Here is a 26,236-nt window from a genome sequence, read left to right as displayed (position 1 = left end):
GTTGTAGTTGTTTTTCCACAGATGGAGATTCATATAGAAATGCAGGAATCCAGAATAGCCAAAACAATTTTGTTCAGCAAATCAAAGTGAGAGGACTAGCATATCATGATTTCAAAATTTACTACAAAGCTAAAATTTTAAAAATCATGTGGTACTGGGAAAAAGCATAGGCATGTAGGTCAATGGCATAAAATTGAGAGTCTGGAAAGAACCCACATATTTGAAGGCAATTAATTTCTGACAAGGATACCAAGAAATTTGGGGAGAAAAAGAATAGTCTTTTTAACAAATGATGCTGGGACGACTTGACAGAAGATATACAAATGGCCAATATGCATTGAAAACATGATCAACACCATTAGTAATTAGGGAAATGCAAATTTAAACCACAATGAGACATCATTTCAAACTGATGAGATGGCTATGATAAAAACACACAATAGTATGTGTTGATGAGGATGTGAAGAAACTGGAATTTAAATGGTATAGACACTTTGGAAAACTTAAATACTTAAGTTAGTTACAATAAAACCTAGCATTTCTATATCTAGGTATATATTCCAGAGACTTTAACAGTTTAGTATTAAAGTTACATTGGATTTAGAATATGACTTGGAGAGATTTCAATCTTTTTCTGAGGTCTGGAAAAGTTTAAATCACACAAAAATTATGTGTTGTTTAAGGTTAGGTAAAACTCAGGTAAATATATCCAGTCCTGGTTATTTTTTTCAGTGGTAGCTATAAGAAAATCACTTGATGTAATTCAACATCCATTCATGATAAACACTCACAGTAAACTAGAAATTGAAGAGAACTATCTCAAGTTGATAAAAGGATATCTATGGAAAATTTAGAGGTAACATTATACTTATTTGTGAAATATTGAAGGTATTCTCTCAAATATTGAGAATAAAGTTAAACTGCCCTTTCTTGTTGTCTTCTACTTTACACTTCATTAGAGGTCTTAGCCAATGTAATAAGGTAAGAAAATAAAACAAAATGCATAAAATTAAAATGGAGTGAAATTATCTTTTTTTTTTTTTTTTTTTTGGCTTTTGCTCTTTTTTAGGACTGCCCCCACAGCATATGAAAGTTCCCAGGCTAGGGGTTGAATCAGAGCTACAGCTGCCAACCTACATCAAAGCTGCAGCAAAGCTGGATCCAAGCCATGTCAGCAACCTGTACCACAGCTCATGGCAATGCCAGATCCTTAATCCACTGAGTGAGGCCAGGGATCGAACCCACAACCTCATGGTCACTAGTCCAGATTCATTTCTACTCCACCACAATGGGAACTCTGAGTGAAATTATCTTTATTCACAGATGACATTACTGTTTACTTAAGGAAACCCTAAAGAAGCTATAATAAAATATTAAAACCAGTGAGCGAGTTTAGTAAGATTACAAAATGCAGGGTCAATAACAATCAACTTATTGTATATTAGCAGTAAGAAAATTGGAAAATCCCAATAATAATTTGGCAGTCTTCTTTAAAAGAGACATTAGTGAGCTGACTATAAACTTTATATGAAAATGCAAAGGACCTAGAATAGACAGAACAATGTTACAAAAGAAGAAGAGAGCTGAAAATTTTACACTGTCTGAATTTAAGACTTTCTTTAAAACTACAATAATAAAGATAGTATGGTATTGACATAACAATGGACAAATCGATTAAAGGGTCAAAATAAACAGTTCGATGTGACCCATGTTATATGGTCAATTGATTTTCAACAAAGGCAATTCAATGGAGAAAGAAAAATCTTTTCAATAAATGATGCTGGAACAAATCAATACCCATATTGGGGAAAAAAAAAACTGAATCTCAACACACCCTCATTCAACATATAAAAATAATTACAGATGGAAAATAAACCCCATGTACAAGCTAAAAATAGAAAACTTCAATTATAAAGTGTAAGATTATGGCAAACAGAACACAGGCATATTTGTGATAATGGATACAAAAAGTGTAAACTATAGAAAAAATTGAAAAAAATGGACTTCTCAAAATTAAAAAAGTTCTACTCTTCAAAAGACACTGTAAAAAATGAAAAGCCAATTCACAAAGTATTTGCAGTGTATTTTCAAAGACCTTATATTCAGAATATAAAAAGTATTCTTACAACTCTTATAAAACATAATAACAAAAGTAGTAATCCAATCTTTAAAAATGGGCAAAAGATTTGAACAAATCCCTCACCAGCAAACACATTCAAATGTTAAAGAATTACATCAAAAGGTGCTTAACATAATTAGCCATCCAAAAATTTTTAAATGGAAATAAGATACTAGTCAATTACAGTGGTTAAAATTTAAAAGGCTAGAGTTTCTGGAGTTTCTGTTGTGGCTCAGTGGTTAATGAATCCAACTAGAAAACATGAGGTTGCAGGTTCGATCCCTGGCCTTGCTCAATAGGTTAAGGATCCAGCGTTGCCATGAGCTGTGGTGTAGGTTGCAGATTCGGCTCGGATCCCGTATTGCTGTGGCTCTGGCGAAGGCTGGCAGCTACAGCTCCGATTTGACCCCTAGCCTGGGAACCTCCATATGCCATGGAAGCAGCCCAAGAAATGGCAAAAAGACAATAAATAAATAAATAAATAAAAGACTGGAGTTTCCTAGAGGCCTAGCAATTAAGGATTTCTTGTTGCTGCTGTGGCTCAGGTTTAATCCCTGACCTGGGAACTTCCAAATAAATAAACAAAATTTAAAAGATTGATAACCCTAAATTTTAGCAAATATATGAAGCAATTATAATTCTAATACATTAATAGTGGAAACATTGAATGCTATAACCATTTTGTAAAATTGTTTGGCAGTTTCTTACAAAATTAAACATACACTTACTATGTGATACAGCAATTCCACTTCCAGATAGTCATCCAAGAAAAATGGAAGCATATGTTTACCCAAAAACTTATACATAAATATTCGCAGCAGCTTTATTCAAAATAGCCAAAAACTAGAAATAACCCCGATATTCATCAACAGGTGAACTGCAGTATATTCCCACAATGGAATACTATTCAGCAATTAAAAGGAGCATGTTACTAGTGTGTACAGTAATAGAAATAAACATTATAAATATTATCCTAAATGAAAGAAGCCATATAAAAAAGGGTACATACTTTATATCCCTTCATGTGAAACTGTAGGAGCAACAAATTTACCATGATTAAAACCAGATTGTCAATTGTCAGAGGTGGGGGATGAGCAGTGGGGATTGAATAAAAAAGGATACAAGGGGTAATAGGACTGTTTTATATTTGGGGGTAATTTACCTTTGGGTGTTCTTTACATTTTGATTGTGCTGTGGTGGTAATTATATGGGTGTATAGGCTTGTCAGAATTCACTGAATGTAGACTTGAATATGTGTATTTTACTTATAATCAGGAAACCTAGGTTCAAAAAAGTTGCAAAGAGCCGTGATGGAAAACAGTGTGAAGGATTCTCAAAAAAAACTGAGTATAGAGTTACCATATGATCCAGCAATCCCAGGGTATATATCAGGGCAAAACTATAATTTAAAAAGATATATGCACCCATATGTTCACTGCACCACTATTCACAATAGCCAAGACATGGAAACAACCCAAATGTCCATTGACAGATGAATGGATTAAGAAAATGTGATACATATACATAATGGAATACTACTCAGCCACAAAAAGAATGAAATAATGCCATTTGCAACAACATGGATGCAACTAGAGATTCTCATGGATGCAACCCTAACCCTAACCCAAACCCTAACCCTAACCCTAACTCTAACCCTAACTCTAAATAAGTCAGAGAGAGAAAGACAAATGATATCATATATGTGGAATCTAAAATGTGGCACAAATGAAGCTGTCTATGGAACAGAAAAGACTCACAGACATGGAGAAAAGACCTGTGGTTGCCAAGGGGGCAGGGGAATGGAGTGGGATAGAGTGAGAGTCTGGGGTTAGTAGATTATATATAGAATGGATAAACAAGGTCTTACTGTATAGCACAGGGAACTACATACAATCTTCTGGGATAGACCATGGTGAAAAATAATACTAAAAATAAGAGGAGTTCCTACAGTGGGGCAGAGTAGGTTAAGGATCTGGTGTTGCCACAGCTGTGGTGTAGGTCACAACTGTGTCTCAGATTTGATCCCTGGCCTAGAAACTTCCATATATCACGGGTGTGACCAAAAGAAAAACAGGATATATGGCTGAGTCACTTTGCTGTACAGCAGAAACTGGCACAACATTGTAAATCAACCATATTTTCATTAAAAAACAAAACAAAACAAAACAAACATAAATAGACTCACAGCCACAGAGAACAGACTCATGGTTCCCAAAGGGGAGTAGTGGATGGAGGAGGGAAACTATTACATTTAGAATGGATAAACATCAAGATCCCGTAACTCAGTGGGACCATGTGAAGCCTTCCCACTCATGTCCTCCACCCGTTTTTTGGTTTTTTTTTTTTTTTTAACTATAGAAAAACTTTAGTCAAAGAACCAGTTTAATCAGAGAAGTGAAAAAAATACAGAGAAAAAGAAAACAGTAATAATAATTCATCCATTCAACAAAGTCAAGGACCTTTAGTTCTTTAAAGACTATGGACATATTCTGAGCCATGTTCTTGGAGTTGTTTTGCAGGTGCTAAAGCCCCCACCAGGTGGAAGAAGTCAACTATATGGTGCCCACAGGCCCATAAACCCCAGACCAGTTGAAACCAGAAGGTTGATGATGCTGCCTCCTGATTACCTCACCACCCACCAATCAGGAAAATGTCCATGAGCTGACCTCGCCCTGCTCCTCCAAAATTATAAGACACCTCACTACCCCCTCTACGGGACACCAGTTTGCTGTGTTCCCTTCTTTGCCTGGCAATTAAAGCTACTTTTTCTGTTTCCTTCAATTCTGTCTCTGCATTTCTATTTGGTGTGGGTATATAGAGGCAGCTGATATTTTAGCCACAGTCCTACTGTATAGCACAGGAACTTTATTCAATACCTGTGATAAACTATAATGGAAAAGAATATAAAAAAGAATATATACATATATATGTATAACTAAATCACTTTGCTATACAGCAGCAATTAACACAATATTGTAAATCAACTACACTTCAATTTATAAAGCTAGAAAAAAAGAAAATGTGTTTTACTGTATATAAATTATACTGAAATAAAGTTGATACATGAGTTAAAGTGGCTTCAGCTAAAAAGTCTGACAACAGCAAATGTTGGTAAAGATGTAATGTGCAGCAGCTGTTAACAGGGAGAAGACATTGCTGGCTGGAGTGTAAAATGGCACAAACACATTGGGAAATTGTCAGTTTCTTATAAAGGTTAAGCATATACCTTTCTTATAACCCAAAATTTCCACTCTTTAAGTATTTCCATAAGAGAAATAAAAACAGGTCACTGCACAGAAACTTGAACAGTAGCTTTAAACATAACAGCAACAATCAAACAACTCAATGTCATCCGACATACGGAAGAATATACAAATATGGTATATCCATACAATGAGATAGTACACAGCAAAAGAAAAGAACAAAGGGATAAATGTAGCAACATAAAAGACTATTTACATAGAGCAGAAGAAACTTTAAAGACCTCATCATATCATTCCACTTATCTAAGTACCACTAACTCTATGATGCTGAAAATCAGAACAATTCTTACCTTGGTGGTAGAGGCACAAGGGAATCTCGATGTGATGGTCATGTTCCATGTGTGGATAGGGGTTTAAGATCTGTCCATTTCACAATAAGCACATTATAACTCAATTTTTAAAAGTCCAGCCTTGAAACTTTCTGATCTTCTTCGGTCTCTTTCATAATCCAGTATTAGGGAAGCACATAAAATAATACCTAAAAAAAAGGAAAAGGTACATGTTCTTGGTTAGGAAGACTTTGCTTGTTTGGGGTTTAGGAGGGGTCATGTCTGTGGCACGCAGAAGTTCCCAGATCAAACCTGCACCAGAGCTGCAACCCAAGCCACAGCAGTGACAACAATGGATCCTAACCCGCTGAGCCACGAGGGAACTCCAAAGAGTTGTTTTTTTAAAAAATAAAACGAATCTTGTAAGAACTCTTGGTGAACAGAAATATGAACAGTTACCTTTTAACCAAGACTGGAAACTCAGAAGCTCTATAAAATGTAGTCATTTAAAAATCAATATAAACATATGTGAACTGTAATGTTACAAAGACCAGAGACTGGGTCATAAAAGGCACTTCCTCCTCTCCCCCTGTGATCTCACCCTACAGAGGGGCTGATGAGGTGAGGAACTGAAGCCTTCTGCCCTTAGTCAGTCCATATACAGTACTCCCCCCACTCTTGTCTAAGGTTTCGCTTTCAGAAGTTTCAGTTACCCACAGTCAGCTGTGGTCCAAAAATATTAAATGGGAAATTCAAGAAGTAATTCATAAGTTTTAAGTTAGAAACCAACCTGAGTCTCATGACAAAATCTCATGCTGTCTTTCTTCCCACCCTGGACGTGAATCATCCCTTTGTCCAGCATATCTCACCCAAAAGCCGCTTAATAGCTGTCTGCAAAATCAGATTGACTGTTGTGGGATCCCAGGGCTCGTGTTCAATAACCCCTATTTTATTTACTAATGGCCCCAAAGCACAAGAGTAGTGATGCTGGCATCAGATCTTCCAAAGAGAAGCCGTCAAGTGCATCCTTTAAGTGAAAAGAAAATTTCCACTGATCTAAGGAAAGAAAAGAAAAATCATGTGCTGATTTTCTACCTGTGAAATAGTGATGAAGGAGTAAGAAATGCATGCTATGGACTTGGAGAAGAGACTTGTGGCTGCCTGATGGGAAGAGGAGAGAGTGGGAGGGATCGGGAGCTTGGGCTTATCAGACACAACTTAGAATAGATTTACAAGGAGACCCTGCTGAATAGCATCGAGAACTTTGTCTAGATACTCATGTTGCAACAGAAGAAAGGGTGGGGGAAAAAAATGTAATTGTAATGTATACATGTAAGGATAACCTGACCCCCTTGTTGTACAGTGGGAAAATAAAAAAAATTATAAAAATAAAATAAAATAAAATAAAATAAAATTATGAGATGTTCTAAAAAAAAAAAGAAATGCATGCTAGTTTTGCTGTTGCATCTCAAATTGCAAAAGTTACAGCCACAGCACATAGTAAATACTTAGTTAAGATGCAAAAGGCATTAAATTTGTGCAATAAAGGTATTTTAAGAGAGAAAAGGGGACCACATTCACATAAATTTTATTACAGTGTATTGTTATAATTGTTCTCTTTTATTACCAGTTATTTTTGTTCATCTCTTGCTGCCTCTAATAACTTAAACTTTAATAGAGGTATGTATATATAGGAAAAAACACAATATATATAAGGTTTGGTATTATCTGTGGTTTCAGGCATCCACTGAGGTCTTGGAACATATACCCTGTGGATAATGGGGGAACCACTGTCTATTTATATGATCAGGTTGCAGACACTCTTCCAAGTTCTCCACATATATTAGTTCATTTAATTCTCATACCTCTTTGACGTAGGTTTTATGAAACGTCCCCAAGATCACACAGCTTATAGGCGGTGGTGCTGGGATGTAAATAAAAAATACTGCCTCTTATAGTCCTGATCTTAATTACACACATTTCTAGGGTATTAATATGATTTGGAGGTGGTAGCAGAGGATTGGAAGACTGGAGCGTAGACAGAGAGAGAAGCTAAATGAATGTAGGGGAAAAAATGACTGAATGAAGAAAATAATACTATAATGTCACATTAATATATCTGTAAAATTAGTATATGCATATAAAGCCATTTTAATAAAAATTAAATACTGTAAGAGAATATATTGGAAATTTTAAAGATTGCTTTATCACACACAAAGAGAAAAGTGTCTTAATTATAACTAAATCACTGTAGTTTCTATTTTTATATATACTTCATTCATCAACAAATATTTAATCGGAACCTACTATATGCCAGGTAGTATAGCAGATGTTAGGGCAACAGTGAGTATGAGATAGGCTCCATCTATCCAAGTTCTCAGTTATGGGTGATGGAGTTCAGCAAATTTGTCATACAATGAAGTTATGCGACCCTCCTCACCAGCAATCCTAACAGGACAGACATAATTTGATTTCAAGTCACACCGAAAAAAATAATAAATTGTACGTTGATATCAGCAGACTAACCATGACAACCAATCAATGGTGCCAACTTTCCTCAATTCCAGGCAGCTAGGCTCAAATACCATAGGTGTATCTAGCACTAACTTCATAGGCTCCAGTGACCATAAAATCTAATCCAAAAGGGAATAAAAACAAGAAGCCAATAATATTTGGCTTATAAGTCTTTTGAGATTGTTGAGGTTGAGTACATGATTAGCAGAAAAAAAAAAATAAGTCATATAAGTCCTTTGATCCAGGATTTAAGTTGAGGGGTTTGGAATTATACACAGAAACTAAATCCATAAATGCACAAATCCATGCTGATTTCATTTGGATGGAGACCTTCTGCCGTGTCACTTATCAGGGTTCACACAGGGATCAGTCAGAGATTCTTCAGAACCACTCTTCAGACTACTTTATACATTGAAGCTGATTCTACCAACAAAGTGTTTGCTGAATGAGTGTCTCAGAATACGAAGTGCTGACTGCAAAAATCCTCTCAGTTAGAATCCCTCTGTGGAAGCCAAAAATCTGCCAAGTAAGGAAGCATTTGATTATGACAAACTCACTGGAACAAACTGTGCTCATCATCATTCCTATTTCATAAACTACCTTAAAAATAGGCCTGGAATAATGTCCTGGGGGGGGGGGTTCTATGAAAGAACATTAAGGCAAACTAAGGTGTTTAGTCACCTCCCTACAGAACAGGCAAGAGCACAACAAGAGACTGAGGCCCACTAGGCAGGGCATTTTCCCTCTCTAAGTTTATAATTCAGGGGAAATCTTAGAAAGTAGCCAACCAAAGAAAGAAGGCATAGACCTTTTTTCTGCAACAGCCCCTAGTGCACTGACTAGCATGGAGTGTTCGGTCTTTGAATGAATGGATGGTTTTCTAACTGCTTTTTCTACCACTCACCCTCCTTCTCTTTATAATCTGGTCACACTGGTTTCTTTTTGCCTTTCCTGTCCCTACCTCAGGGTCTTTGCACTTGCTGGCTTGACCAAAAACCTGTCCCCAATATTCCCATAAGTCTCCACTCCCATTCCATGTTTAAAGAGTCCTTCTCTGGCTAACTTCTCCAAAGAAATCCCATCCTCCATCCTTAGATTCTTTCCCTTTTCCTTGTTCTGTCTCCTATAGCAGGCACCACTCTCTGCAGTTCTCTGCTTCATTTATTTTTTTATTTTTATTTTTACTTGTTTATTGCTTCCCTGCAGAAGGTGAGCTCCATGAGAGCAGAACCTTGCCTGGCTGAGTCACCGCTCTATTCCAGGTGCCCATCACTATGCCAGGCACATAACAGACACTCAATCCACATTTGCTGAGTCAATGAATCCATGAATGAGGACACACAAAGCCTGTACATGCCTGTTCTAAATCAAGCTAGAAACTCTCATTGGATTTTCCTTGAAAATCCACTGAAATACTTAGTGGAGACTCAGAAATCCTCTTTTTTGGAAGATTATTAGGTGACTAAATTATGTCAGGTATTGCCACTTGCATATCACAAGGCGAACAGCCGCTTTTTGGCCCAGTGCATGCTCTTTTATTTTCCGCCCAATCTGGGTCAAGGTTTAAAATCCAGAAGAAAAGGTGAGAGAGAACCACTCATTAAATCAACAATGCTGCATTTATTTCCCTGAGGTCTCTAGTTTGTTCATGCTGTGGACAAGCCACTCAGGCAACCCATTCCTCCAATTTCCTCTTTCAACTATGGTACTAATAGGGCTATTATGAGGATTAATGAGATCATGTTTCTGTAATGCTGGCAGGTGCCATATACATTTTTTAAAAAACATAATTAAAATGCCATTTCCTTCTCTTCTCCTTGTTTGTCTTCTGGCTGCTAACAGAGTCCAGGGTTTCCTCTCCTCTTTCCCACAAATTACAGAAAGTCATTACCATTGTATAATTGCAGTTTAAACGGGCCTTTGAGGTAAGCATCTGTTTTGTAAACCACAGCTCTCCTTGCCTCCTGGCACTGAATCCATGGCCGCGATGATATGTTGGTAAACACGCTGATCATGATGACTCTGACAGCCTTGTTCCTTTAGGTGTCATTACTGCAGGGATCTTCAGACACCCAGGCTGTACCTTAGTCATGGAGGCTGATTGGATTCTAACCACTAACACTGCAATTACACAAATGCTCTGGGTGGCTTTGCCCTTCTCATTATTTTTGTCAGGGAATCATCCAAGTCTTCCATAAAAATTTTTTTTTCTTTGTCTTTTTGCCTTTTTCTAGGGCCATTCCCACGGCATGTGGAGATTCCCAGGCTAGGGGTCCAATCAGAGCTGTAGCCACCGGCCTACACCAGAGCCACAGCAACGTGGGATCCGAGCCGCATCTGCAGCCTACACCACAGCTCACGGCAACGCCAGATCGTTAACCCACTGAGCAAGGCCAGGGATCGAACTCGCAACCTCATGGTTCCTAGTCGGATTTGTTAACCACTGCACCACGATGGGAACTCCCATAAAAATATTTTTAAGTATAACTGCTGGTGCACACCTCCACAGCTTTTACTCTTGTTCCCTGCTACCTCCACATCGTTTTGCTTATTTATCATGGTAAGGAGGGTGATAGGCTAATAGGTTTACGACTTGCTAAAAATTCCGATAACTTCCGTGTGACAACTCACAGTAGCTACCTGCACACAAGGCATCCATTTTCCACAAATGGAACCATCAGTGCAAACCATCACTTAGCTATGGGAAAACTGAAACACTGAGGGCTGGAGCCTGGGATTTCCTGGACAGTTCATAGAGTAGCAGCAATCAGCTTGTCGCCATCCTCCAGAAGGAAAGAGGTCAAGTTTTCTATCCATTGGTCCTGCTAGAGCCTGATGTCCAGGATGCTGAACACCTACTCTGGTCTTTGGCACACACACTTCAGGATAGCTCCTCAAACATGCCAACTACTTCCAGATTTAGGGCATTCAAATATCCTTATTCTGTGGGAGAAAATATTTGGAAATGATGCCACCAACAAGGGCTTAATTGTCAAAATATATCAACAGCTCATACAACTCAACAACAAAAATGATCCAATCAAAAATGGGTGGAAGACCTAAATAGACATTTTTATGAAGAAGACATACAGATGACCAACAGGCACATGAAAAGATGCTCATCATCATTAATTATTAGAGAAATACAAATCAAAACTACAATGAGATACTACCTCACAACAGTCAGAATGACCATCATCAAAAAATCTACAAATAACAAATGGTGGAGAGGGTACAGAGAAAAGGTAACCCTATTTTGGGGTGGATTGGTGGGAATGTAAGTTGGTGTAGACACTATGGAAAACAGCATGGAGGTTCCCAAAAAACTAAAATGGAGTTACCATATGATCCACCAATCCTGCTCCTGGGCATATATCTGGACAAACTCTCAGAACTCATGCAGGGGTTCTTTTGTGGCACAGGAGGTTAAGGACTGGCATTGTCACTGAAGCAGCTCAAGTCACTACTATGATCCCTGGCCTGGGAACTTCCACGTGCAGTGGGCATGACCAAAAAAAAGAGAGATACATGGACCCCTATGTCCATAACAGCACTATTCACAATAGCTAAGACATGGAAACAACCTAAATGTCCATCAACAGAAGAATAGACAAATCAGATGTGGTACACATACAGGATTGAATATTAGCCATGAAAAAGAACAAAATAATGCCATTTGCAGCAACATGGATGGACCTAGAGATCATCATAATAACTGAAGTAAGTCAGAAAAAGAAAGACAAATATAATACTTATATGTGAAGTCTAAAATATGGCACAAATAAACTTACAAAATTCAAACAGACTCACAGACATAGAGAACAGACTTGTGGTTGCCAAGAGGGAGGGGCATAGGGGAGGGATGGAGTGGGAGTTTGGAGTTCACAGATGCAAGCTATTATATATAGAATGAATAAACAACAAGTCCTACTGTATAGCACAGGGAATTATATTCAATATTCTGTGATAAACTGTAATGGAAAAGAATATAAAAAGGAATATATGTCTATTTGCACACACGCACACCCGACACATACTCACACACACACACATAAAACTGAATCACCTTGTTGTACAGCAGAAATTAACACAACACTGTAAATCAATTAATACTTCAATAAATAAATAAATAAATATGCTTATTCTGTCTGCCTGTAACTCTATTATTTCAAAACTTCAAAAACTGAATTCCTAATCATTCTTTTGGTATATGTGAAATGTTACTTTCTTGGGAGAAACCTCCCTGATCGCCCAAATTAGATCAAAGCATCAGTTAGGAAGTCTTAGATGCTAGCAACAGAATAACCAGAATAACCAATGTCTTTAACAATGAGACTATACTTTCCCTCCACTAACAAGCACTACATAGGTATAGAGTTCTGGATTGACTCAGAGGTTCAAAGTTATGACAGAGTCCTCGATGAGCAAGTTCTGCCATTTTTTTTTTACTTTTCCCTCATGGTCACAAGATGGCTACCACAGCTCCAAGCATCATGTTCTCACACAACAATATTTACAGCTGGAAAGAAGGAGTGGGTTTTCTCCTCACATGTTTCTCTCTTGTCAGGGAGCAAAATCTTTCCCCAAAGTGTCTCTGTCCAGCTCTTTTACTCAGATATCAATGGACAGGGTTTAATCACCTGCATACTCTATATGCTAGGGAAGTTGGTGCAGGGGGCTTTACGATGGGTTTAGTCTCTAAAGGAAGCAAATTTGATTGATAAAGAAGGGTTATTAGGCAGGCAATCAATAATGTCCACTGCAGGAGCTTCTCCTATTTATGTTCTTATAACATCATGTACCTTTCCTTTGTACCTCTCATAACAATTGTTATTATGTAATTATCCCTCTAAACTGCATGCTCCATGAAAAGAGAGTCTATGTCGTGCTTATTCATCATTATATTCCTGTTTCCTAGAATAGTGCCTAGCCCTATGGCCAGCTACATAATTTGTGGGACCCAAGCAACATGGCAAGTGGGGCTCCTTGTTCAAAAAGCAGGGCAGAAGTACTATTAAAAGTATAGAGCATTTTCCTTCCACATTCTCTCGCTCAAGTTGTCACGGCATATTTATTTGCCACTTAAGACTGTTCCAGGAAAAAGCTAAATTGCAATTTGTTAGGATGAATTTTTACCATTCATCTTTATATCATGCATTTACAACTTTAAATGCAAATATAAATGCATTTAACACATGTGTGGAAACATGAGAATTACAGTTTGTTTTTTGTATGTTGCATATATATATATGCATATTCTTACCAAAAGAGTAGATATGCTGCACACAACTTAGTTATTTTAATTCACCTCTTTATATATGCACATGTTGCCAACACTATACACTCTCAACTTACTAAAAGGTAGAAAATAGCTGAAAGGAAAAGAATTGTCTTTTCCTTTCTATGTCATTTTCAATGAAACAAAACTAAGAAGGGATATAAGTTTCCTTGATAATCCATGTTTCTTAGAATGCCAATGCCTTCTTTCAGTGTTTGAAGCAAGTTTTGGTGTAACTGGAAAGGGTGGCCTCTTGGGGCTGTCAGCACACCCCCAAACTTAGTCTTAGCACTTATATCCAATACTCTTTCTTTCTTCCCTTCTCCCCCTGCCCCTCCCCTTCCCCTCCCCCCCTTCTTCTTCTTCCTTTATTTATTTCTCCTTCTCCTTCTCTCTCTCTCTCTCTCTTCATTTCTATTTGTACAAATTTTGTCTCAGCATATAAGCTCCATGGGATCAGGGTCCTTGTCTATCTTGATTATCACTACATAGCTGGCCCCCAAACTGTCCTTGACACATAGCAAATGCTCAGTATTAGTATGTGTATGCTCCTTTACACACACACACACACACACACACACACACACACACACACACACACACATACACACACACGCACACTCTTTACTGAACGCACAGGGCACATATGACTCCTAATTCAGCTCTCATGAAGCAAACAAGATTTTAGAATCCAGGCCTGTAGTTACCAGCCTGATGAGCCACTACTCCGAGCCACGCTAATCTAATAAGAACCCAACAAGGGAAAGGAGCTTGTGATGACAGTCTGCAGGAATGTAGTCAGACCCTTCCTTTCCAAACAGCCCTGGAAGCTATCTCCCAAGGCAATCAGGAAACCATCACACTACGGACATGCCACCCCACTGGTATCTGACTCTCTCCTCCACCCAGCCACCCACCTTGATGTGAGCTTTAGGCCATTTCACATACTAAAGTCACCAGCTCTGACTGTTACCAATCTACTTTGCACTTTTCATCCTCCTCTTGCCCCTTTTGTTCAATAAAACTCCCATAGGGTAGCATAAAAAAAAAAAAAGGAACTTGTTCCCAGTCATTGCCTGAAAAAATCGGAAAACACCAAGAGTTATGTAGGTAGGCAATGTCAGGAACCACAAAGGCAGTAAAAATAATGTAGGAAAATATTGTCACTTCGCTATAGATTTTTTCTTTATAAACGTTTTGAACCCACTAAATCATAGATCTTTACAAATATTCTCTTAGACTTAAGCATTATTTGAGGAGCATGGATCAGTTCTCCTCTTTAACTCCTGAAGCAGAAAAGTATATCACTCCTATTGAAAAAATCATTCTGGGTATGGATTAAATTCTTTCAGAAAATATGAAGGTAGGTCTCAGATAAGCTCTCCTTTTACTCCCAATAACTCAGAATGAATTTTCTGAAAATGTTTCACATATACTACCTCACCAGATGCTCCAGAAAAAAAAAAAAGACAGTTTTAAAGAGAATTAAATATTTGAAAACTAGGAGAGTAAGATTGCTAGTTTCTCAATATCTTTTAAGTTGGTAAGCAGTAAATAAGGGCAACTATTGAATATGAAAAAATATTACTTTCTAAAGTTTTGTTTGTTTTTACAAAATGCAAATACTCTAACATTTTACTCATAATTTTCCCCATAAATTCATTGACTTAAAATATGCTTCTAGAAAAAGGCAGCCTTTTAGCAAAATGAGCAATAATAAACAGAATATAGTTTATTTATGGACATACTTGTAAATTGCCGTCCTTTTTAAAAATCTATTTGAGTCATTAAAATAAACACTCTAAGTGTAAGAAATGGTATTCAATTGTCTAGTAAGGTACCAAAAAAACCCTCAATAAATGATATTGAATATTCAGTCTGACAAAAAAGATTTTTCAGCAACTCTTCATTGTTATACTGCTTTCCTCTTCCACCATTTATCTGTATTTCCATCATCTCTAGCTAAATAATTGTACCTATTCTGGAAATTAAGGCCAAATGTTTGAGTAGTGATATTAATATAATTATTATTTTGCCCAGAACCCTCAATGCTAAAAATGTTAATATGTACACTCACCAAGAGGAAGGAATAAATATTTGGCTGAGATAATCTTTCACCTTTAATTAATTTTTTTCATTTGCTTTTGCTCTTTAAAACAGATGGTTTTAACACAAATGGAGTAAAAATAGGATTGTTCTTTGTTAAGGGGTCATCTGTTTCCGATGTTTACTCCTCTCCTTTAAACCTTAATCCTGTGTGGCAGCATCACAGCTTGCTACTGTGAAAACAAGACTTCTAATGTGGTTTCCTGATATGATATAAAACTATACTTTGTGCTGCTTTGGGTTATTTTTTTTAAGGTGGAAACATTATGTTTTTTAAAAGGGGCATTCCAGGTGAAGAAATATGGTACCCATAAGACTTGGGTACCATATTTGGAGAAGAAAGTGCAAGCTATTGAATAATAGAATAAACGCATAAGAGCAACACTTGGGCTTAACCAGTGGAGATTTATTCTAATCCTAGAGGATTCCAAACTTATTTTTTAAATTATTGCAGGTAAAATTTCTAAAAAAAAAAAAAAAAAAGAATTAGGGAATCAAAAGGATTCTTCAAGATGAGACTGTCTACAGCTAAATGGAGTCGTAGACCAGAGAGCTGGCGGAGACAATGAGACTCCTATGAAAGCTACATGGGACAGTGGTTAGGATAAGCTCTAGAGGAGAGTCAGAGAACATGCATTTGATCAAGATCCCGCGATTTTAGCTCTGTGAACGTGCCCCAACTATGAATCTCTCTCAGTCTTTTATGTCTTTTCTGTATAAAAGGTTTTTATTTATGACATAGTAGGGCCTTAAGAGGGTTAATTAAGCTAATGTATGTAATGTGCTTAACAGTGCCCACCATACAGTAAGTAGTCCATAAGTGTTAAATATTGTGATCTATCCATAAATGAAAAATATGACACCCAGAGAGGGTATGTGATTTACTCAAGCAATTAGTTAAAATTTGCAAAATCTTTGCCTCTGGTTTTCCACTTCTAGACTATGGGATAGATAAAGACTTGTTAAGACCATGGTCCCCGAACTTAAGGGGATATAGAGTGAATAAGTGGAAAGAGTAAACACTTTTGTTATAGAAACTACCATCCAGAACCGCTCCTTATAGCTCTATGACCTGGGCCAGTCATTTGGATTTTTCATAGTTTCAGTTCCTTCATTTATAAACTCTGCTTCATGGAGTTACAGTAGCTCTCATGTACATACAGTGCCTGGGACATGGTAAGTCTTCCACTAATGGTTTCTTGGGTCCAGAAGGAAAAATAATGTTGAGTTCACATGACAGCCTTCTTTCATTCCTTCCCAGTTTCAAAAGTGGCAGACAGGGGAGGTACTATAAAACATAGGGCATGCCTACAAAAATAAATTCGGATCTAGTTTTGAGACTACTTTACAGCATTGTATAATCCCTGGAAGTAATACGAAGCATTCTCAGGTGTCTCCAAAACAACAACCTGGGACACATCAACCTCAAATAAGAAAGCCCTGGAGTTCCTCTATGGTTCAGCAGGTTAAGGACCCAGCATCATCACTTCTGCAGTGCAGGTTGCTGCTGTGGTGTGGGTTTGATCCCTGGCCTGCGAAACTTCCATATGCTATGAGTGTGGCCAAAAGGAAAAAAATAAATAAAAAACCCTTCTTAGTGAATAGCAGGGGATATGCATCTGTACATGCTGAACAAACATTGCCTGGTATTCGGTCCCAGTTTGGCATCTCCACCTTCAAGTGTCTCTGGCTTTGATATAAGGAAGAAACAGCAGTAAGATTTTGGATAAATACATCAAAATATTAAACCTATAAGTATTGCTTAATAGGGATCCACTAGTTTGCAACTGATTTATGGCAATTAGGAAACACACTGGCAAATGATATCAGATATAATTGAAAAAACTTTTAGTTGTCTGTTACCACTTCCTTCCATTCAAACATTTACAAGTGTTTCTAGCAAGGGAAAAAAAATGTACTGATTTGCACTTTCATTCCCATGTGCTGGAAAAAAAGAAAATAAGGGGTGAGAGGCAGAGAGCACACATAAATTGCCAGACTAGATACCTAGACCTAGAACAATATAACCCGGACCATAAGAACAACGTGTCACAATTGGCCAGCTCACCAAGAAAAGAAAAGATTAGGAGTTCCCATTGTGGTTCAGTGGTTAATGAATCCAACTAGGAACCACGAGGTTGCAGGTTTGATCCCTGGCCCTGCTCAGTGGGTTAAGGATCTGGTGTTACCTTGAGCTGTGGTATAGGTCGCAGACGCAGCTCAGATCTGGCATTGCTGTGGTGTAGGCCAGTGACTACAGCTCCAGTTCAACCCCAAGTCTGGGAACCTCTCTTTGTCATGGGTGCAGCCCTAGAAAAAGACAAAAAAAAAAAAAAAAGAACAGAGAAGATGACACTGGAATCTCAGGGATGCTAGTGTTTTAGGGAACACCTGCTTTTACTCGATCCCAAACATTTTTTTTCTTTTTAGGGCCACACCCAAGGCATATGGAAGTTCCCAGGCTAGGGGTCGAATCAGAGCTGCAGCTGCTGCCCTACACCACAGCCCCACAGCAACACAGGATCCCAGCCATGTCTGTGACCTATACCATGGCTCACAGCAATGCTGGATCCCAGGCCCACTGAGCGAGGCCAGGGATCAAACACATGTCCTCATGGATAATAGCTGGATTCATTTCTGCTGCAACAGAATGGGAACTCCCCCGCACATTCTGATCCAGGGAGCAGTCATGGCTTCTTCATATTCTCATTCTCTCTATTCCTTGGCTTCTGAAGAATTTCTTGGAAACTATACTTCACATTAATAGTTCTTATTTTTCATAACAACTCAGGTGAGCTGGAAAAAACCCAACCACAGCTGCTTTTCTAGCAATTTTAATGGCCTCAACTTGTAACCTGCTCTCTATGGCTCCCACCAAGGAGTGAATGAAACCAAAACTTCTGGTACTTGACCCATTTCCCATTATCCTTTGAGATAATTTTTCAGTCATTCCTTCTTTAACAGAAACTTTGTCTCTTACATGGCTAGTTTTCCAGGCCACAGAGGGGTCCATCCTCTTTAACCTGGATTTTGATCTGCACTACACTCTATACTTAGTCCCACAAGGATTGTCAATTTGCTAAGTGAAAGATTTCCAAATACCCATTAAAAGAGGAAGACAATCTACTAAAGGGAAGTGACACATCACGGGACAAGTCACAAGTGGCATCCTGGGCCTTCTTGGGGCCCAGGTCATTTCAGTCTCTTGGGCTGATGGAGGAGAGGTGGAGAAAAGAGTATGAGTGGACACATGATCACCTAATAAAAGAAGATAACCAGCAAAATAAGTGAGCCATGAAATGTGGCATATACTTTACAAGGGAATGAAGGTCAGAAATATACGATATGAAACTACATCTAGGTTTTTGGATGGATTTTAGAATTCTGAATGTGTGTGTGTGTTGGAGACCTTAAAATTTATGTGTCTCATTTCTAATGGATTATTCTAAAAATGCACAGTCTTTATGTTTGAATAGTAAGTATAGCCAGAGGCTCAAAACCAAAGGCCTTTAATTTATATGATTTTTTTTTGTTAGTTAAAAAAAAAATAAGTGCATGGGAAATAGGTTATTTTGGGAATGCAGTCTGAGCATTCTCAATGACTAAGTTGTGACCATGTAAAAATGATGCAAGAAGTTTTTCAAAGTTTGTATTTTCTATTTTTAGATATTCATTTTACCTTTGACTATTATTTGTATTATGTATCTGCCTATTAAGTAAACCACTGGTTTAAGAAGTACACCACAGGTGCGGCCCTAAAAAGACAAAAAAGAAAAAGTTAACAGTATTTATAGCACTCAAAGTTATCTCTAAGTGATCATAACAAACACAGTAATGCTTAGTAAAATAAGTGTTGAAATAAAGTGAATTACCAAGTAGACCCAGTCTAGGGGGGAAGGATCAAGACGGAGGAGCAGTAAGACATTGTGCTCACCTTCTCCCACAAACATATCAAAAAAAACACATCTACATGTAGAACGATTTGCACAGAACATCTACTGAACACTGGCAGAAGAACTTAAACTTCCAAAAAGGGCAAGAAATCTTCCACATAACTGAGTAGAACAAAAGCGAAAAAAAAAGGAGAGAGAGAGAGAGAGAAAGGGAATCAGGACAGGACTAGCATTCCTGTGAGGGAGCTGTGAAAGAGAAAAGAAACCCACACCCTGGGAAGCCATCTAACTGACAGGGAAATCAGCCAAGACAGAAGGACCTCAAAGTCACTGAGAAAAGTGCAGCTGCTGGACTGAGGAGGGCAAAGCAGAGTGAGAGTTGCACAGATTGTCTGCACCACCACCAGACAGCACAACCTGAGAAGCTCGGTCAGGGGCTGGGTGCTGAGACTCAGGCTTTGGAGGCAGTAGAGACAAACCACAGCAGTCATTTCAGAAACCAAAGGAAGACACGGCCTGCTACCACTAGGGGTCCAAGAAAGTCTCCTCCTGTGGCCCCAGTCACCTCAATGTTGGCAAAAATCAGGTACTGCAACTGAGCACCACCCTTTGTTGCTCTCAGCCCAGGGAACACACCCACCCTGCTGCTGCCACTGCCAAATTCTCCAGACAGTGCCCACATATGCTTGATCAGTGTCACTTCCCAGGACTCTGGGAAGCACCTGTGCAGCAACTCCCATGTGGGCATAGTGGGACATGGTGCTTTTGTGTAGTCTACAGGTGGCGGGGGCAAACCACCACAGTTATTTCTGATACCAGAGGTGGGCATGGTCTACCACCACTAGAGATCCATGAACAGGCACCACTTGTGGCCCCAACCACCTTAGAGGGCACCACAGAGGAGTGCATTGTGACCAAACACCACCTGTTGTTGCTCTCACTCCCCTGGGAACTCACACACCCTGCCACTGCCAAATGCTCTGGGCACCTCCTAAATTGTCCTAAGGCTCATTACCATTTTCCAGGGCCCTGCAACCAGGAAGAGCCGGCACCAATTTCCTGCAGGTCCTTGCTACTGCTAAGAGCCCAGAAACCTGGAACTGACTACTAGCCCTACCCATTGCCTCCTCCCTGGAAACACACTCAGAACCCTGGGAATAACAGTCTGCTCACACTGAAGAAAGAGACAGCAAATATCCAAACTCCCAAGCCAAAAATAAATAGTAACCCCCAACAGAATACAAAGGGGTGCTCTTGCATAGAAATAGCCCTCCAAGACTACAGTTTGATTTCCCTAAACTCACAGAAAAATAAAACCATAAGCAAGAAAAAGAAGCTTAGAAACCATTCCCAGTTAAAAAACAGGAGAATTCACCTGAAGCAGCAAACAATGAAACAGACCTCTGCAGTCTGATACACACTGAGGTCAAAAGGGAGATAGTGAAAATACTGAAGGGATTAAGGCTGAATATGAAGGAACTAAGAGCTGATATAAACGGTAATGCAGATTACTTTAGAAAGGAACTAAAAAAATATATAAGGAGGAACATAGAAAGATTAGAAAATTCATTTGCAGACATGCAAACTGAGCAAAAGGCAATAAAGAGCATAATACAGAGGAACAAATTAGTAACTTGGAAAATAGAATAATGGAAATAACCCAATCAGGACAGCAGACAGAAAAGCAAATGAAAAAACACAAAACCAATATAATAGATCTATTGGATAAAATAAAGCAGGCAAATATACACACAATAGGAATTCCAGAAGGAGAAGAAAAAGGGGATTGAAAATATGTCCAATAAAACTGATATCAAGATATAGCAAGCACAGAGGGTCCCAAACAAGTTCAATCCAAACAGACCCACACAAAGACCTATTAGAATAAAATGGCAAAAGTTAAAGAGGATTCTAAAGGCAGCAAGAGAAACACAAAGCATTAATTATAAGGGAAGCCCCATCAGGCTATCAGCTGATTTCTCTACAGAAACACTACAGGCCAGAAGGGAGTGGCAAGATATATTCAAAGTTCTAAAAGGGAAAAATTCGCAGCCCAGAATACTCTACCCAGCAAGAATATCATTTAAAATAGAAGGAGAAATAAAGGATTTCTCCAACAAACAAAAGCTAAAAGAATACAGCAATATTAAACACGTTGTAAAAGAAATACTGAAAGGGCTTCTCTAAATAAAAAAGAAGAAGAAATATTGTGAAGGAAATCACAATTGGAAAGCAATCACTTAAATAAGCCAGTATACAGATCTAAAAGGGAAAAAAAAAAAAACAATTGTCAAAGTGATGATAAACACATGGAACAGCAAAAGGACAAACATGATTTTTTTAAAAAGGACTTCGAAATCATAGAATGTGGGGAAGGAGAGTAAGAAAATCTAGATTTTTTTTTTTTTGTCTTTTTAGGGCTGTATCTGCTGTATATGGAGGTTCCCAGGTTAGGGGTCTAATCGGAGCTGTAGCCTCCGGCCTATACCAGAGCCACAACAATGCCAGATCCAAGCCATGTCTGGGACCTACACCACAGCCCATGGCAAAGCCCCACACCAGATCCTTAACCCACTGAGCAAGGCCAGGGATCGAACCCACAACCTCATGGTTTCTAGTCAGATTCACTAACCACTGAGCCATGACAGGAACTCCCAGATTCTTTTTTCAATAATGTGTTTGAGCCTATATGACAATCAGGCTAAAGTAAGCAGATATAGGAAGGGGTTAACATACTTATAAAACAGGGCAACCACAAATCAAAACCAAACACTCTATTTACAAAAACTAAAAAAAAAGTAAAGTATACAAGCATAAAATAAATGGAAATCATCCAACCAAAAAAAAAAAAAGGACAAAAGGAAAAACAGAATCAACCAGAAAACAAGGTTTAAAATGGCAATAAATATATATTTATCAATAATTACCATAAATGTCAATGGACTGAATGCTCCAATCAAAAGGAAGAGTAGCAGATTGGATAAAAAAGCAAAAACCAAAAGAGTCTTCAACAAGTATTGCTGGGAAACCTAGACAGTTGCATGCAAATCAATGAAACTAAAACACACCCTCACAGCATGCACAAAAATAAACGCAATATGGCTTAAAGACTTAAATATAAGAAAAGACACCATCAAATTCCTAGAAGAGAACATAGGCAAAAGATTCTCTGACATCAACCTTACAAATATTTTCTCAGGTCAGCCTCCCAAATCAACAGAAATCAAACCAAAAATAAACCAATGGGACCTAATCAAACTGACAAGTTTTGCACAGCAAAAGAAAACAAAAAGACAACTTACAGAATGGGAGAAAATAGTTTTAAATGATTCAATGGACAAGGGCTTAATCTCTAAAATATACAAACAGCTTATACTACTCAACAGCAAAAAGCCAACAACCCAATGGAAAAATGGGCAAAAGACCTGCATAGATATTTCTCCAAAGAAGGTGTACAGATGGCCAACAAGCACATGAAAAAACGCTCAACATCCCTGATTATTGTAGAAATGCAAATCAAAACTACCATGAGATACCACCTCACACCAGTCAGAATGGCCATCATTAATAAGTCCACAAATAACAAATGCTGGAGGGGGTGTGGAGAAAAGGGAACCTTCCTGTACTGTTGGTGGGAATGTAAGCTGGTACAACCACTATGAAGAACACTATGGTGGTACCTTAGAAATCTATACAGAGAAATACCATATGACCCAGCAATCCCACTCTTGGGCATATATCCAGACAAAACTTTCCTTAAAAAAGACACATGCACCTGCATGTTCATTGCAGCACTATTCACAATAGCCAAGACAGAGAAAAAACCCAAATGTCCATCCACAGATGATTGGCTTAGGAAGATGTGGTATATATACACAATGGAATACTACTCAGCCATAAAAAAGAACAAAATAATGCCATTTGCGGCAACATGGGTGGAACTAGAGACTCTCATCCTGAGTGAAGTCAGTCAGAAAGAGAAAGACAAATACCATATGATATCACTTATTTCTGGAACCTAATATATGGCATAAATGAAACTTTCCACAGAAAAGAAAATCATGGACTTGGAGAATAGACTTGTGGTTGCTAAGGGGGAGGGAGTGGGATAGATTGGGAGCGTGGGCTTAATAAATGCAGATTATTGCCTTTTGAATGGATTAGCAATGAGATCCTGCTGTATAACACTGGGAACTATGTCTAGTCACTTATGATGGAGCGTGATAATGTAAGAAAAAAGAATGTATAAATGTATGTGTAACTGGGTCACCGTGCTGTAGAGTTTAAAATAATAATGCATTGGGGAAATTTAAAAAAAGCAAAAACCTATAATCTGCTATCTACAAGAGACTCACCTTAAGGCAAAGGACACATACAGATTGAAAGTAAGGGGATGGGAAAAGATATTTCATGCCAATGGACAAGACAGGAAAGCAGGAGTTGTAATATTTATATCATACAAAATAGACTTTTTAAATGAAGGCCATAAAGAGAGACAAAGAAGGACACTATTTAATGATAAAAACATCCATTCAAGAAAAGGATATTACAATCGTCAATACACATGCCCCTAAATAGGAGCACCCAGATACATACAACAAATACAAACAGACGTAAAAGGAGAAATTGATGGGAAAACAATAATGTAGGAGACTTTAACACCCCACTCACATCAATGGACAGATCCTCTAGACAGAAAATCAACAAGGCAACAGAGATCCTAAATGATACAATAGAAAAGTTAGACTTAATCCACATCTTTAGGACATTGCATCCAAAAAATTTAGAATATATAGTCTTTTTGAGTTCACATGGAACATTCTCAAGGATTGATCACATGCCAGGGCACAAAACTAACCTCAACAAGCTTAAGAGTATAGAAATTATTTCAAGTATCTTCTCTGACCACAATGGCATGCAACTAGAAATCAACCACAGGAAAAGAAATGAGAAAAATCTGACTACATGGAGACAAAACAACATGCTATTAAAAAAACCAATGGGTCAATGAAGAAATCAAAAAGGAAACTAAAAACATACCTAGAGACAAATGATAAGGAAGATACAACCATTTGAAATCTATCGGAGGCCGTAAAAGCAAAGCTTAAAGAGAAATTCATAGCAATACAGGCTTTTCTCAAAAAAAAAAAAAAAAAAAAAGAGTAGACCCAGTCTAAAATAAAATGGCTAAGGAAAAAATGGGGTTAATTCATGATTCTTTGATTACTATACAGAAATGCATTAAAACCTGGGAGAGCTTTTTATTTTGGAAGGTTTTAATATTGAATCTTATTGAGATATATAAATAAAGACATACTCTGGGTTTCTCTCCTTTTTTTTTTTTTTTTTTTTTTTTTTTTTTTTTTTTTTTGTCTTTTTGCCTTTTCTAGGGCCGCTCTCGTGGCATATGAAGATTCCCAGGCTAGGGGTCGAATCGGAGCTGTAGCCACCGGCCTACACCAGAACCACAGCAACGAGGGATCTGAGCCAAGTCTGCAACCTACACCACAGCTCACAGCAACATCGAATCCTCACCCCACTGAGCAAGACCAGGGATCGAACACGCAACCTCATGGTTCCTAGTCAGATTCGTTAACCATTGCGCCACGACAGGAGCTCCTGGGTTTCTTTTTTTAAAACTCATTTTACTTGACCATACGAGAAATCAACCGGGAGATTTAGGTCAGTCATACAATGCCCATTCCACATGCCAGCCACTGCTTTCCAATATATGAATCTTTTACCAAGTCTTAGCAACAAATACTTCTTGTTCACAAAATGTGACATGGGAGTAGGAAGAAAGTCCTGAAATGGGAATATTTTCTGCAAAAAATAAAAAAAGGTCTTTGCCCTGGAGTTGCCATTGTGGCTCAGTGGCAATGAACCCAGCTAGTATCCATGAGGAGGAAGGTTCAATCCCTGGCCTTGCTCAGTGGGTTAAGGATCTAGTGTTGCCATGAGCTGTGGTGTTGGCTGCAGACATGGCTCAGATCCAGCGTTGCTGTGACTGTGGTGTAGGCCAGCAGTTACATCTCCCATGGCCTAGCCTGGGAACTTCCATATGTCGGTATGTGGCCCTGAAAAGAAAAAAAAGAAAAAGAAAAAAAGGTATTTGCCCTTATTTTTGTGAGTCTCCAACTCTCTTCCTAATGGAACTTTGATACTTCTCCATTTCTTCTTCCTCCTCTTCCTTCTCCACCTGGGCCCCTATCCCCTTCCTCTAGATACCCATGAGCGTTAGAAATGAAATGAACAGAGTTCCCAGGACGGACGCAGGTTTAGTCTCCAGCCTGGCACAGTGGGTTAAGGATCTGGCAACCCTGGCTGAGACCTGATCCCCAGCCAGGGAAATCCACATGCCATGCAGTGAACAAAAAAAAAAAAAAAAATGAAATGAAATAAATAAAAATTCAATCTATATTATGAAGCCCATACCAAAATTTTAGATTTAAAAATATATCTATAATTATATACTTGGAAGAGAACTTAAAATTTCTAACTCAGGGAGTGCATATTGTGGTTCAGTGGGTTACAAAACTGACTAGCATCGATGAAGATGAGGGTGCGAGCCCTGGCCTCACTAAGTAGGTTAACGATCTAGTGCTGCCATGAGCTGCGGTGTAGGTCACAGAAGAGGCTCAGATCCCACATTGCTATGGCTGTGGTGTAGGCTGGCAGCTGTGGTTCCGATTCCACCCCTAGCCTGGAAACTTCCATATGCGGCAGGTGAGGCCCTAAAGAGAAAAAAAAGAAAATTTCTAGTTCATGCTACTCATTTAACCGACCAGAAGAAT

This window comes from Sus scrofa, chromosome 5 (assembly GCF_054392235.1).
Source record: "Sus scrofa isolate SSC_HxYL_T2T_F1_AM1 chromosome 5, Sscrofa_HxYL_maternal_Yorkshire_Landrace_v2.0, whole genome shotgun sequence".
Lineage (NCBI taxonomy): Eukaryota > Metazoa > Chordata > Mammalia > Artiodactyla > Suidae > Sus > Sus scrofa.
Note: the sequence above shows the minus strand (reverse complement) of the source record.